The sequence below is a fragment of the Osmia lignaria genome, unplaced genomic scaffold (genome assembly GCF_051020975.1).
Source record: "Osmia lignaria lignaria isolate PbOS001 unplaced genomic scaffold, iyOsmLign1 scaffold0013, whole genome shotgun sequence".
In the NCBI taxonomy this organism is placed as follows: domain Eukaryota; kingdom Metazoa; phylum Arthropoda; class Insecta; order Hymenoptera; family Megachilidae; genus Osmia; species Osmia lignaria.
Genome location: NW_027478167.1, coordinates 12,666,719 through 12,682,600, shown reverse-complemented (window position 1 = coordinate 12,682,600; position 15,882 = coordinate 12,666,719).

Below are 15,882 nucleotides of genomic sequence, written 5' to 3'. Positions count from 1 at the left end.
TTGCGAGCTGCAAATGCCACTTCCAGCTTAGCTGTGCAGAAGAAGAACAACAAGAAGAAGAAATATCTGGAAATATGTCCGTCAGGCCCCTTCCCTTGAGATAAATCTGCAAATATCTCGGAAACGAAGCGAGCTACGGCAAAATGTTAAGAGACCTTTTTTGTAGAAAATTAGGATTCCTACTTTTTATGTTCTATGATATTTTTTGAACAGATGCGTAGTTCTCGAGATATATCAAGATATTTAAAAGTTCCGAAGCCGCACCAACATAATAGAGATACAGAAACACCGTGGCCCCTTTCTTTGAGATAACTCTGCACTATTGCGCGCTGCAAATGCCACTTCCAGCTTAGCTGTGCAGAAGAAGAACAACAAGAAGAAGAAATATCTCGAAATATGTCCGTCAGGCCCCTTCCCTTGAGATAAATCTGCAAATATCTCGGAAACGAAGCGAGCTATGGCAAAATGTTAAGAGACCTTTTTTGTAGAGAATTAAGTTTCCTACTTTTTATGTTCTATGATATTTTTTGATCAGATGCGTAGTTCTCGAGATATATCAAGATATTTCAAAGTTCCGAAGCCGCACCAACATAATAGAGATACAGAAACACCGTGGCCCCTTTCTTTGAGGTAACTCTGCACTATTGCGAGCTGCAAATGCCACTTCCAGCTTAGCTGTGCAGAAGAAGAACAACAAGAAGAAGAAATATCTCGAAATATGTCCGTCAGGCCCCTTCCCTTGAGATAAATCTGCAAATATCTCGGAAACGAAGCGAGCTACCGCAAAATGTTAAGAGACCTTTTTTGTAGAAAATTAGGATTCCTACTTTTTATGTTCTATGATATTTTTTGAACAGATGCGTAGTTCTCGAGATATATCAAGATATTTAAAAGTTCCGAAGCCGCACCAACATAATAGAGATACAGAAACACCGTGGCCCCTTTCTTTGAGATAACTCTGCACTATTGCGAGCTGCAAATGCCACTTCCAGCTTAGCTGTGCAGAAGAAGAACAACAAGAAGAAGAAATATCTGGAAATATGTCCGTCAGGCCCCTTCCCTTGAGATAAATCTGCAAATATCTCGGAAACGAAGCGAGCTACGGCAAAATGTTAAGAGACCTTTTTTGTAGAAAATTAGGATTCCCACTTTTTATGTTCTATGATATTTTTTGATCAGATGCGTAGTTTTCGAGATATATCGAGATATTTAAAAGTTCCGAAGCCGCACCAACATAATAGAGATACAGAAACACCGTGGCCCCTTTCTTTGAGATAACTCTGCACTATTGCGACCTGCAAATGCCACTTCCAGCTTAGCTGTGCAGAAGAGGAACAACAAGAAGAAGAAATATCTCGGAATATGTCCGTCAGGCCCCTTCCCTTGAGCTAAATCTGCAAATATCTCGGAAACGATGCCAGCTATGGGAAAATGTTAAGAGACCTTTTTTGTAGAGAATTAAGTTTTCTACTTTTTATGTTTTATGATATTTCTTGATCAGATGCGTAGTTCTCGAGATATATCAAGATATTTAAAAGTTCCGAAGCCGCACCAACATAATAGAGATACAGAAACACCGTGGCCCCTTTCTTTGAGATAACTCTGCACTATTGCGCGCAGCAAATGCCACTTCCAGCTTAGCTGTGCAGAAGAAGAACAACAAGAAGAAGAAATATCTCGAAATATGTCCGTCAGGCCCCTTCCCTTGAGATAAATCTGCAAATATCTCGGAAACGAAGCGAGCTATGGCAAAATGGTAAGAGACCTTTTTTGTAGAGAATTAAGTTTCCTACTTTTTATGTTCTATGATATTTTTTGATCAGATGCGTAGTTCTCGAGATATATCAAGATATTTAAAAGCTCCGAAGCTGCACCAACATAATAGAGGTACAGAAACACCGTGGCCCCTTTCTTTGAGATAACTCTGCACTATTGCGAGCTGCAAATGCCACTTACAGCTTAGCTGTGCAGAAGAAGAACAACAAGAATAAGAAATATTTCGAAATATGTCCGTCAGGCCCCTTCCCTTGAGATAAATCTGCAAATATCTCGGAAACGAAGCGAGCTATGGCAAAATGTTAAGAGACCTTTTTTGTAGAGAATTAAGTTTCCTACTTTTTACGTTCTATGATATTTTTTGAACAGATGCGTAGTTCTCGAGATATATCAAGATATTTAAAAGTTCCGAAGCCGCACCAACATAATAGAGATACAGAAACACCGTGGACCCTTTCTTTGAGATAACTCTGCACTATTGCGCGCTGCAAATGCCACTTCCAGCTTAGCTGTGCAGAAGAAGAACAACAAGAAGAAGAAATATCTCGAAATATGTCCGTCAGGCCCCTTCCCTTGAGATAAATCTGCAAATATCTCGGAAACGAAGCGAGCTATGGCAAAATGTTAAGAGACCTTGTTTGTAGAGAATTATGTTTCCTACAATTTACGTTCTCTGATATTTTTTGATCAGAAGCGTAGTTTTCGAGATATATCGAGATATTTAAAAGTTCCGAAGCCGCACCAACATAATAGAGATACAGAAACACCGTGGCCCCTTTCTTTGAGATAACTCTGCACTATTGCGACCTGCAAATGCCACTTCCAGCTTAGCTGTGCAGAAGAAGAACAACAAGAAGAAGAAATATCTCGAAATATGTCCGTCAGGCCCCTTCCCTTGAGATATATCTGCAAATATCTCGGAAACGAAGCGAGCTATGGCAAAATGTTAAGAGACCTTTTTTGTAGAGAATTATGTTTCCTACAATTTATGTTCTATGATATTTTTTGATCAGAAGCGTAGTTTTCGAGATATATCGAGATATTTAAAAGTTCCGAAGCCGCACCAACATAATAGAGATACAGAAACACCGTGGCCCCTTTCTTTCAGATAACTATGCACTATTGCGAGCTGCAAATGCCACTTCCAGCTTAGCTGTGCAGAAGAAGAACAACAAGAAGAAGAAATATCTCGAAATATGTCCGTCAGGCCCCTTACCTTGAGATAAATCTGCAAATATCTCGGAAACGAAGCGAGCTATGGCAAAATGTTAAGAGACCTTTTTTGTAGAGAATTAAGTTTCCTACTTTTTATCTTCTATGATATTTTCTGATCAGATTCGTAGTTCTCGAGATATATCAAGATATTTAAAAGTTCCGAAGCCGCACCAACATAATAGAGATACAGAAACACCGTGGCCCCTCTCTTTGAGATAACTCTGCACAATTGCGAGCTGCAAATGCCACTTCCAGCTTAGCTGTGCAGAAGAAGAACAACAAGAAGAAGAAATATCTCGAAATATGTCCGTCAGGCCCCTTCCCTTGAGATAAATCGGCAAGTATCTCGGAAACGAAGCGAGCTATGGCAAAATGTTAAGAGACCTTTTTTGTAGAGAATTATGTTTCCTACAATTTATGTTCTATGATATTTTTTGATCAGATGCGTAGTTCTCGAGATATATCAAGATATTTAAAAGTTCCGAAGCCGCACCAACATAATAGAGATACAGAAACACCGTGGCCCCTTTCTTTGAGATAACTCTGCACTATTGCGACCTGGAAATGCCACTTCCAGTTTAGCTGTGCAGAAGAAGAACAACAAGAAGAAGAAATATCTGGAAATATGTCCGTCAGGCCCCTTACCTTGAGATAAATCTGCAAATATCTCGGAAACGAAGCGAGCTATGGCAAAATGTTAAGAGACCTTTTTTGTAGAGAATTAAGTTTCCTACTTTTTACCTTCTATGATATTTTCTGATCAGATTCGTAGTTCTCGAGATATATCAAGATATTTAAAAGTTCCGAAGCCGCACCAACATAATAGAGATACAGAAACACCATGGCCCCTCTCTTTGAGATAACTCTGCACTATTGCGAGCTGGAAATGCCACTTCCAGTTTAGCTGTGCAGAAGAAGAACAACAAGAAGAAGAAATATCTCGAAATATGTCGGTCAGGCCCCTTCCCTTGAGATATATCTGCAAATATCTCGGAAACGAAGCGAGCTATGGCAAAATATTAAAAGACCTTTTTTGTAGAGAATTATGTTTTCTACAATTTATGTTCTATGATATTTTTTGATCAGAAGCGTAGTTTTCGAGATATATCGAGATATTTAAAAGTTCCGAAGCCGCACCAACATAATAGAGATACAGAAACACCGTGGCCCCTTTCTTTGAGATAACTCTGCACTATTGCGAGCTGCAAATGCCACTTCCAGCTTAGCTGTGCAGAAGAAGAACAACAAGAAGAAGAAATATCTCGAAATATGTCCGTCAGGCCCCTTCCCTTGAGATAAATCTGCAAATATCTCGGAAACGAAGAGAGCTATGGCAAAATGTTAAGAGACCTTTTTTGTAGAGAATTAAGTTTCCTACTTTTTATGTTCTATGATAGTTTTTGATCAGATGCGTAGTTCTCGAGATATATCAAGATATTTAAAAGTTCCGAAGCCGCACCAACATAATAGAGGTACAGAAACACCGTGGCCCCTTTCTTTGAGATAACTCTGCACTATTGCGAGCTGGAAATGCCACTTCCAGTTTAGCTGTGCAGAAGAAGAACAACAAGAAGAAGAAATATCTCGAAATATGTCCGTTAGGCCCCTTCCCTTGAGATAAATCTGCAAATATCTCGGAAACGAAGCGAGCTATGGCAAAATGTTAAGAGACCTTTTTTGTAGAGAATTAAGTTCCCTACTTTTTATGTTCTATGATATTTTTTGATCAGATGCGTAGTTCTCGAGATATACCAAGATATTTAAAAGTTCCGAAGCCGCACCAACATAATAGAGATACAGAAACACCGTGGCCCCTTTCTTTGAGATAACTCTGCACTATTGCGAGCTGCAAATGCCACTTCCAGCTTAGCTGTGCAGAGGAAGAACAACAAGAAGAAGAAATATCTCGAAATATGTCCGTCAGGCCCCTTACCTTGAGATAAATCTGCAAATATCTCGGAAACGAAGCGAGCTATGGCAAAATGTTAAGAGACCTTTTTTGTAGAGAATTAAGTTTCCTACTTTTTATCTTCTATGATATTTTCTGATCGGATTCGTAGTTCTCGAGATATATCAAGATATTTAAAAGTTCCGAAGCCGCACCAACATAATAGAGATACAGAAACACCGTGGCCCCTCTCTTTGAGATAACTCTGCACTATTGCGAGCTGGAAATGCCACTTCCAGTTTAGCTGTGCAGAAGAAGAACAACAAGAAGAAGAAATATCTCGAAATATGTCCGTCAGGCCCCTTCCCTTGAGATATATCTGCAAATATCTCGGAAACGAAGCGAGCTATGGCAAAATGTTAAGAGACCTTTTTTGTAGAGAATTATGTTTCCTACAATTTATCTTCTATGATATTTTCTGATCAGATTCGTAGTTCTCGAGATATGTCAAGATATTTAAAAGTTCCGAAGCCGCACCAACATAATAGAGGTACAGAAACACCGTGGCCCCTCTCTTTGAGATAACTCTGCACAATTGCGAGCTGCAAATGCCACTTCCAGCTTAGCTGTGCAGAAGAAGAACAACAAGAAGAAGAAATATCTCGAAATATGTCCGTCAGGCCCCTTCCCTTGAGATAAATCGGCAAGTATCTCGGAAACGAAGCGAGCTATGGCAAAATGTTAAGAGACCTTTTTTGTAGAGAATTATGTTTCCTACAATTTATGTTCTATGATATTTTTTGATCAGATGCGTAGTTCTCGACATATATCAAGATATTTAAAAGTTCCGAAGCCGCACCAACATAATAGAGATACAGAAACACCGTGGCCCCTTTCTTTGAGATAACTCTGCACTATTGCGAGCTGCAAATGCCACTTCCAGCTTAGCTGTGCAGAAGAAGAACAACAAGAAGAAGAAATATCTCGAAATATGTCCGTCAGGCCCCTTCCCTTGAGATAAATCTGCAAATATCTCGGAAACGAAGCGAGCTATGGCAAAATGTTAAGAGACCTTATTTGTAGAGAATTAAGTTTCCTACTTTTTATGTTCTATGGTATTTTGTGCTCAGATGCGTAGTTCTCGAGATATATCAAGATATTTAAAAGTTCCGAAGCCGCACCAACATAATAGAGATACAGAAACACCGTGGCCCCTTTCTTTGAGATAACTCTGCACTATTGCGAGCTGCAAATGCCACTTCCAGCTTAGCTGTGCAGAAGAAGAACAACAAGAAGAAGAAATGTCTCGAAATATGTCCGTCAGGCCCCTTCCCTGGAGATAAATCTGCAAATATCTCGGAAACGAAGAGAGCTATGGCAAAATGTTAAGAGACCTTTTTTGTAGAGAATTAAGTTTCCTACTTTTTATGTTCTATGATATTTTTTGATCAGATGCGTAGTTCTCGAGATATATCAAGATATTTAAAAGTTCCGAAGCCGCACCAACATAATAGAGATACAGAAACACCGTGGCCCCTTTCTTTGAGATAACTCTGCACTATTGCGAGCTGGAAATGCCACTTCCAGTTTAGCTGTGCAGAAGAAGAACAACAAGAAGAAGAAATATCTCGAAATATGTCCGTTAGGCCCCTTCCCTTGAGATAAATCTGCAAATATCTCGGAAACGAAGCGAGCTATGGCAAAATGTTAAGAGACCTTTTTTGTAGAGAATTAAGTTCCCTACTTTTTATGTTCTATGATATTTTTTGATCAGATGCGTAGTTCTCGAGATATACCAAGATATTTAAAAGTTCCGAAGCCGCACCAACATAATAGAGATACAGAAACACCGTGGCCCCTTTCTTTGAGATAACTCTGCACTATTGCGAGCTGCAAATGCCACTTCCAGCTTAGCTGTGCAGAGGAAGAACAACAAGAAGAAGAAATATCTCGAAATATGTCCGTCAGGCCAGTTCCTTTGAGCTGAATCTGCAAATATCTCGGAAACGAAGCGAGCTATGGCAAAATGTTAAGAGACGTTTTTTGTAGAGAATTATGTTTCCTACAATTTATGTTCTATGATATTTTTTGAGCAGAAGCGTAGTTTTCGAGATATATCGAGATATTTAAAAGTTCCGAAGCCGCACCAACATAATAGAGATACAGAAACACCGTGGCCCCTTTCTTTGAGATAACTCTGCACTATTGCGAGCTGCAAATGCCACTTCCAGCTTAGCTGTGCAGAGGAAGAACAACAAGAAGAAGAAATATCTCGAAATATGTCCGTCAGGCCAGTTCCTTTGAGCTGAATCTGCAAATATCTCGGAAACGAAGCGAGCTATGGCAAAATGTTAAGAGACCTTTTTTGTAGAGAATTAAGTTTCCTACTTTTTATCTTCTATGATATTTTTTGATCAGATGCGTAGTTTTCGAGATATATCGAGATATTAAAAAGTTCCGAAGCCGCACCAACATAATAGAGATACAGAAACACCGTGGCCCCTTTCTTTGAGATAACTCTGCACTAGTGCGAGCCGCAAATGCCACTTCCAGCTTAGCTGTGCAGAAGAAGAACAACAAGAAGAAGAAATATCTCGAAATATGTCCGTCAGGCCCCTTCCCTTGAGATAAATATGCAAATATCTCGGAAATGAAGCGAGCTATGGCAAAATGTTAAACGACCTTTTTTGTAGAGAATTAAGTTTCCTACTTTTTATGTTCTATGATATTTTTTGATCAGATGCGTAGTTCTCGAGATATATCAAGATATTTAAAAGTTCCGAAGCCGCACCAACATAATAGAGATACAGAAACACCGTGGCCCCTTTCTTTGAGATAACTCTGCACTATTGCGAGCTGCAAATGCCACTTCCAGCTTAGCTGTGCAGAGGAAGAACAACAAGAAGAAGAAATATCTCGAAATATGTCCGTCAGGCCAGTTCCTTTGAGCTGAATCTGCAAATATCTCGGAAACGAAGCGAGCTATGGCAAAATGTTAAGAGACCTTTTTTGTAGAGAATTAAGTTTCCTACTTTTTATCTTCTATGATATTTTCTGATCAGATGCGTAGTTCTCGAGATATATCAAGATATTTAAAAGTTCCGAAGCCGCACCAACATAATAGAGATACAGAAACACCGTGGCCCCTTTCTTTGAGATAACTCTGCACTAGTGCGAGCCGCAAATGCCACTTCCAGCTTAGCTGTGCAGAAGAAGAACAACAAGAAGAAGAAATATCTCGAAATATGTCCGTCAGGCCCCTTCCCTTGAGATAAATCTGCAAATATCTCGGAAACGAAGCGAGCTATGGCAAAATGTTAAGAGACGTTTTTTGTAGAGAATTATGTTTCCTACAATTTATGTTCTATGATATTTTTTGATCAGAAGCGTAGTTTTCGAGATATATCGAGATATAAAAAGTTCCGAAGCCGCACCAACATAATAGGGATACAGAAACACCGTGGCCCCTTTCTTTGAGATAACTCTGCACTAGTGCGAGCCGCAAATGCCACTTCCAGCTTAGCTGTGCAGAAGAAGAACAACAAGAAGAAGAAATATCTCGAAATATGTCCGTCAGGCCCCTTCCCTTGAGATAAATCTGCAAATATCTCGGAAACGAAGCGAGATATGGCAAAATGTTAAGAGACCTTTTTTGTAGAGAATAAGTTTCCTACTTTTTATGTTCTATGATATTTTTTGATCAGATGCGTAGTTCTCGAGATATATCAAGATATTTCAAAGTTCCGAAGCCGCACCAACATAATAGAGATACAGAAACACCGTGGCCCCTTTCTTTGAGATAACTCTGCACTATTGCGAGCTGTAAATGCCACTTCCAGCTTAGCTGTGCAGAAGAAGAACAACAAGAAGAAGAAATATCTCGAAATATGTCCGTCAGGCCCCTTCCCTTGAGATATATCTGCAAATATCTCGGAAACGGAGCGAGCTATGGCAAAATGTTAAGAGACCTCTTTTGTAGAGAATTAAGTTTCTTACTTTTTATGTTCTATGATATTTTTTGATCAGATGCGTAGTTCTCGAGATATATCAAGATATTTAAAAGTTCCGAAGCCGCACCAACATAATAGAGATACAGAAACACCGTGGCCCCTTTCTTTGAGATAACTCTGCACTATTGCGAGCTGTAAATGCCACTTCCAGCTTAGCTGTGCAGAAGAAGAACAACAAGAAGAAGAAATATCTCGAAATATGTCCGTCAGGCCCCTTCCCTTGAGATATATCTGCAAATATCTCGGAAACGAAGCGAGCTATGGCAAAATGTTAAGAGACCTTTTTTGTAGAGAATTATGTTTCCTACAATTTATGTTCTATGATATTTTTTGATCAGAAGCGTAGTTTTCGAGATATATCGAGATATTAAAAAGTTCCGAAGCCGCACCAACATAATAGAGATACAGAAACACCGTGGCCCCTTTCTTTGAGATAACTCTGCACTATTGCGAGCTGTAAATGCCACTTCCAGCTTAGCTGTGCAGAAGAAGAACAACAAGAAGAAGAAATATCTCGAAATATGTCCGTCAGGCCCCTTCCCTTGAGATAAATCTGCAAATATCTCGGAAACGAAGAGAGCTATGGCAAAATGTTAAGAGACCTTTTTTGTAGAGAACTAGGTTTCCTACTTTTTATGTTCTATGATATTTTTTGATCAGATGCGTAGTTCTCGAGATATATCAAGATATTTAAATGTTCCGAAGCCGCACCAACATAATAGAGATACAGAAACACCGTGGCCCCTTTCTTTGAGATAACTCTGCACTATTGCGAGCTGTAAATGCCACTTCCAGCTTAGCTGTGCAGAAGAAGAACAACAAGAAGAAGAAATATCTCGAAATATGTCCGTCAGGCCAGTTCCTTTGAGCTGAATCTGCAAATATCTCGGAAACGAAGCGAGCTATGGCAAAATGTTAAGAGACGTTTTTTGTAGAGAATTATGTTTCCTACAATTTATGTTCTATGATATTTTTTGATCAGAAGCGTAGTTTTCGAGATATATCGAGATATTTAAAAGTTCCGAAGCCGCACCAACATAATAGAGATACAGAAACACCGTGGCCCCTTTCGTTGAGATAACTCTGCACTAGTGCGAGCCGCAAATGCCACTTCCAGCTTAGCTGTGCAGAAGAAGAACAACAAGAAGAAGAAATATCTCGAAATATGTCCGTCAGGCCCCTTCCCTTGAGATAAATCTGCACATATCTCGGAAACGAAGCGAGCTATGGCAAAATGTTAAGAGACCTTTTTTGTAGAGAATTAAGTTTCCTACTTTTTATGTTCTATGATATTTTTTGATCAGATGCGTAGTTCTCGAGATATATCAAGATATTTAAAAGTTCCGAAGCCGCACCAACATAATAGAAATACAGAAACACCGTGGCCCCTTTCTTTGAGATAACTCTGCACTATTGCGAGCTGCAAATGCCACTTCCAGCTTAGCTGTGCAGAGGAAGAACAACAAGAAGAAGAAATATCTCGAAATATGTCCGTCAGGCCAGTTCCTTTGAGCTGAATCTGCAAATATCTCGGAAACGAAGCGAGCTATGGCAAAATGTTAAGAGACGTTTTTTGTAGAGAATTATGTTTCCTACAATTTATGTTCTATGATATTTTTTGATCAGAAGCGTAGTTTTCGAGATATATCGAGATATTTAAAAGTTCCGAAGCCGCACCAACATAATAGAGATACAGAAACACCGTGGCCCCTTTCTTTGAGATACCTCTGCACTATTGCGAGCTGCAAATGCCACTTCCAGCTTAGCTGTGCAGAGGAAGAACAACAAGAAGAAGAAATATCTCGAAATATGTCCGTCAGGCCCCTTCCCTTGAGATATATCTGCAAATATCTCGGAAACGGAGCGAGCTATGGCAAAATGTTAAGAGACCTCTTTTGTAGAGAATTAAGTTTCTTACTTTTTATGTTCTATGATATTTTTTGATCAGATGCGTAGTTCTCGAGATATATCAAGATATTTAAAAGTTCCGAAGCCGCACCAACATAATAGAGATACAGACACACCGTGGCCCCTTTCTTTGAGATAACTCTGCACTATTGCGAGCTGTAAATGCCACTTCCAGCTTAGCTGTGCAGAAGAAGAACAACAAGAAGAAGAAATATCTCGAAATATGTCCGTCAGGCCCCTTCCCTTGAGATAAATCTGCAAATATCTCGGAAACGAAGAGAGCTATGGCAAAATGTTAAGAGACCTTTTTTGTAGAGAACTAGGTTTCCTACTTTTTATGTTCTATGATATTTTTTGATCAGATGCGTAGTTCTCGAGATATATCAAGATATTTAAAAGTTCCGAAGCCGCACCAACATAATAGAGATACAGAAACACCGTGGCCCCTTTCTTTGAGATAACTCTGCACTATTGCGAGCTGTAAATGCCACTTCCAGCTTAGCTGTGCAGAAGAAGAACAACAAGAAGAAGAAATATCTCGAAATATGTCCGTCAGGCCAGTTCCTTTGAGCTGAATCTGCAAATATCTCGGAAACGAAGCGAGCTATGGCAAAATGTTAAGAGACGTTTTTTGTAGAGAATTATGTTTCCTACAATTTATGTTCTATGATATTTTTTGATCAGAAGCGTAGTTTTCGAGATATATCGAGATATTTAAAAGTTCCGAAGCCGCACCAACATAATAGAGATACAGAAACACCGTGGCCCCTTTCGTTGAGATAACTCTGCACTAGTGCGAGCCGCAAATGCCACTTCCAGCTTAGCTGTGCAGAAGAAGAACAACAAGAAGAAGAAATATCTCGAAATATGTCCGTCAGGCCCCTTCCCTTGAGATAAATCTGCACATATCTCGGAAACGAAGCGAGCTATGGCAAAATGTTAAGAGACCTTTTTTGTAGAGAATTAAGTTTCCTACTTTTTATGTTCTATGATATTTTTTGATCAGATGCGTAGTTCTCGAGATATATCAAGATATTTAAAAGTTCCGAAGCCGCACCAACATAATAGAAATACAGAAACACCGTGGCCCCTTTCTTTGAGATAACTCTGCACTATTGCGAGCTGCAAATGCCACTTCCAGCTTAGCTGTGCAGAGGAAGAACAACAAGAAGAAGAAATATCTCGAAATATGTCCGTCAGGCCTGTTCCTTTGAGCTGAATCTGCAAATATCTCGGAAACGAAGCGAGCTATGGCAAAATGTTAAGAGACGTTTTTTGTAGAGAATTATGTTTCCTACAATTTATGTTCTATGATATTTTTTGATCAGAAGCGTAGTTTTCGAGATATATCGAGATATTTAAAAGTTCCGAAGCCGCACCAACATAATAGAGATACAGAAACACCGTGGCCCCTTTCTTTGAGATAACTCTGCACTATTGCGAGCTGCAAATGCCACTTCCAGCTTAGCTGTGCAGAGGAAGAACAACAAGAAGAAGAAATATCTCGAAATATGTCCGTCAGGCCAGTTCCTTTGAGCTGAATCTGCAAATATCTCGGAAACGAAGCGAGCTATGGCAAAATGTTAAAAGACGTTTTTTGTAGAGAATTATGTTTCCTACAATTTATGTTCTATGATATTTTTTGATCAGAAGCGTAGTTTTCGAGATATATCGAGATATTTAAAAGTTCCGAAGCCGCACCAACATAATAGAGATACAGAAACACCGTGGCCCCTTTCTTTGAGATAACTCTGCACTATTGCGAGCGGTAAATGCCACTTCCAGCTTAGCTGTGCAGAAGAAGAACAACAAGAAGAAGAAATATCTCGAAATATGTCCGTCAGGCCCCTTCCCTTGAGATATATCTGCAAATATCTCGGAAACGAAGCGAGCTATGGCAAAATGTTAAGAGACCTTTTTTGTAGAGAATTAAGTTTCCTACTTTTTATGTACTATGATATTTTTTGATCAGATGCGTAGTTTGTCGAGATATATCAAGATATTTAAAAGTTCCGAAGCCGCACCAACATAATAGAGATACAGAAACACCGTGGCCCCTTTCTTTGAGATAACTCTGCACTATTGCGAGCTGCAAATGCCACTTCCAGCTTAGCTGTGCAGAAGAAGAACAACAAGAAGAAGAAATATCTCGAAATATGTGCGTCAGGCCCCTTACCTTGAGATAAATCTGCAAATATCTCGGAAACGAAGCGAGCTATGGCAAAAAGGTTAAGAGAACTTTTTTGTAGAGAATTAAGTTTCCTACTTTTTATCTTCTATGATATTTTCTGATCAGATGCGTAGTTCTCGAGATATATCAAGATATTTAAAAGTTCCGAAGCCGCACCAACATAATACAGATACAGAAACACCGTGGCCCCTCTCTTTGAGATAACTCTGCACAATTGCGAGCTGCAAATGCCACTTCCAGCTTAGCTGTGCAGAAGAGGAACAACAAGAAGAAGAAATATCTCGAAATATGTCCGTCAGGCCCCTTCCCTTGAGATAAATCTGCAAATATCTCGGAAACGAAGCGAGCTATGGCAAAATGTTAAGAGACCTTTTTTGTAGAGAATTGTGTTTCCTACTTTTTATGTTCTATGATATTTTTTGATCAGACGCGTAGTTCTCGAGATATATCAAGATATTTAAAAGTTCCGAAGCCGCACCAACATAATAGAGATACAGAAACACCGTGGCTCCTTTCTTTGAGATAACTCTGCACTATTGCGACCTGGAAATGCCACTTCCAGTTTAGCTGTGCAGAAGAAGAACAACAAGAAGAAGAAATATCTCGAAATATGTCCGTTAGGCCCCTTCCCTTGAGATAAATCTGCAAATATCTCGGAAACGAAGCGAGCTATGGCAAAATGTTAAGAGACCTTTTTTGTAGAGAATTAAGTTTCCTACGTTTTATGTTCTATGATATTTTTTGATCAGATGCGTAGTTCTCGAGATATATCGAGATATTTAAAAGTTCCGAAGCCGCACCAACATAATAGAGATACAGAAACACCGTGGCCCCTTTCGTTGAGATAACTCTGCACTAGTGCGAGCCGCAAATGCCACTTCCAGCTTAGCTGTGCAGAAGAAGAACAACAAGAAGAAGAAATATGTCGAAATATGTCCGTCAGGCCCCTTCCCTTGAGATAAATCTGCACATATCTCGGAAACGAAGCGAGCTATGGCAAAATGTTAAGAGACCTTTTTTGTAGAGAATTAAGTTTCCTACTTTTTATGTTCTATGATATTTTTTGATCAGATGCGTAGTTCTCGAGATATATCAAGATATTTAAAAGTTCCGAAGCCGCACCAACATAATAGAAATACAGAAACACCGTGGCCCCTTTCTTTGAGATAACTCTGCACTATTGCGAGCTGCAAATGCCACTTCCAGCTTAGCTGTGCAGAGGAAGAACAACAAGAAGAAGAAATATCTCGAAATATGTCCGTCAGGCCAGTTCCTTTGAGCTGAATCTGCAAATATCTCGGAAACGAAGCGAGCTATGGCAAAATGTTAAGAGACGTTTTTTGTAGAGAATTATGTTTCCTACAATTTATGTTCTATGATATTTTTTGATCAGAAGCGTAGTTTCCGAGATATATCGAGATATTTAAAAGTTCCGAAGCCGCACCAACATAATAGAGATACAGAAACACCGTGGCCCCTTTCTTTGAGATACCTCTGCACTATTGCGAGCTGCAAATGCCACTTCCAGCTTAGCTGTGCAGAGGAAGAACAACAAGAAGAAGAAATATCTCGAAATATGTCCGTCAGGCCAGTTCCTTTGAGCTGAATCTGCAAATATCTCGGAAACGAAGCGAGCTATGGCAAAATCTTAAGAGACGTTTTTTGTAGAGAATTATGTTTCCTACAATTTATGTTCTATGATATTTTTTGATCAGATGCGTAGTTCTCGAGATATATCAAGATATTTAAAAGTTCCGAAGCCGCACCAACATAATAGAGATACAGAAACACCGTGGCCCCTTTCTTTGAGATAACTCTGCACCATTGCGAGCTGTAAATGCCACTTCCAGCTTAGCTGTGCAGAAGAAGAACAACAAGAAGAAGAAATATCTCGAAATATGTCCGTCAGGCCCCTTCCCTTGAGATATATCTGCAAATATCTCGGAAACGGAGCGAGCTATGGCAAAATGTTAAGAGACCTCTTTTGTAGAGAATTAAGTTTCTTACTTTTTATGTTCTATGATATTTTTTGATCAGATGCGTAGTTCTCGAGATATATCAAGATATTTAAAAGTTCCGAAGCCGCACCAACATAATAGAGATACAGAAACACCGTGGCCCCTTTCTTTGAGATAACTCTGCACTATTGCGAGCTGTAAATGCCACTTCCAGCTTAGCTGTGCAGAAGAAGAACAACAAGAAGAAGAAATATCTCGAAATATGTCCGTCAGGCCCCTTCCCTTGAGATAAATCTGCAAATATCTCGGAAACGAAGAGAGCTATGGCAAAATGTTAAGAGACCTTTTTTGTAGAGAACTAGGTTTCCTACTTTTTATGTTCTATGATATTTTTTGATCAGATGCGTAGTTCTCGAGATATATCAAGATATTTAAAAGTTCCGAAGCCGCACCAACATAATAGAGATACAGAAACACCGTGGCCCCTTTCGTTGAGATAACTCTGCACTAGTGCGAGCCGCAAATGCCACTTCCAGCTTAGCTGTGCAGAAGAAGAACAACAAGAAGAAGAAATATCTCGAAATATGTCCGTCAGGCCCCTTCCCTTGAGATAAATCTGCACATATCTCGGAAACGAAGCGAGCTATGGCAAAATGTTAAGAGACCTTTTTTGTAGAGAATTAAGTTTCCTACTTTTTATGTTCTATGATATTTTTTGATCAGATGCGTAGTTCTCGAGATATATCAAGATATTTAAAAGTTCCGAAGCCGCACCAACATAATAGAAATACAGAAACACCGTGGCCCCTTTCTTTGAGATAACTCTGCACTATTGCGAGCTGCAAATGCCACTTCCAGCTTAGCTGTGCAGAAGAAGAACAACAAGAAGAAGAAATATCTCGAAATATGTCCGTCAGGCCAGTTCCTTTGAGCTGA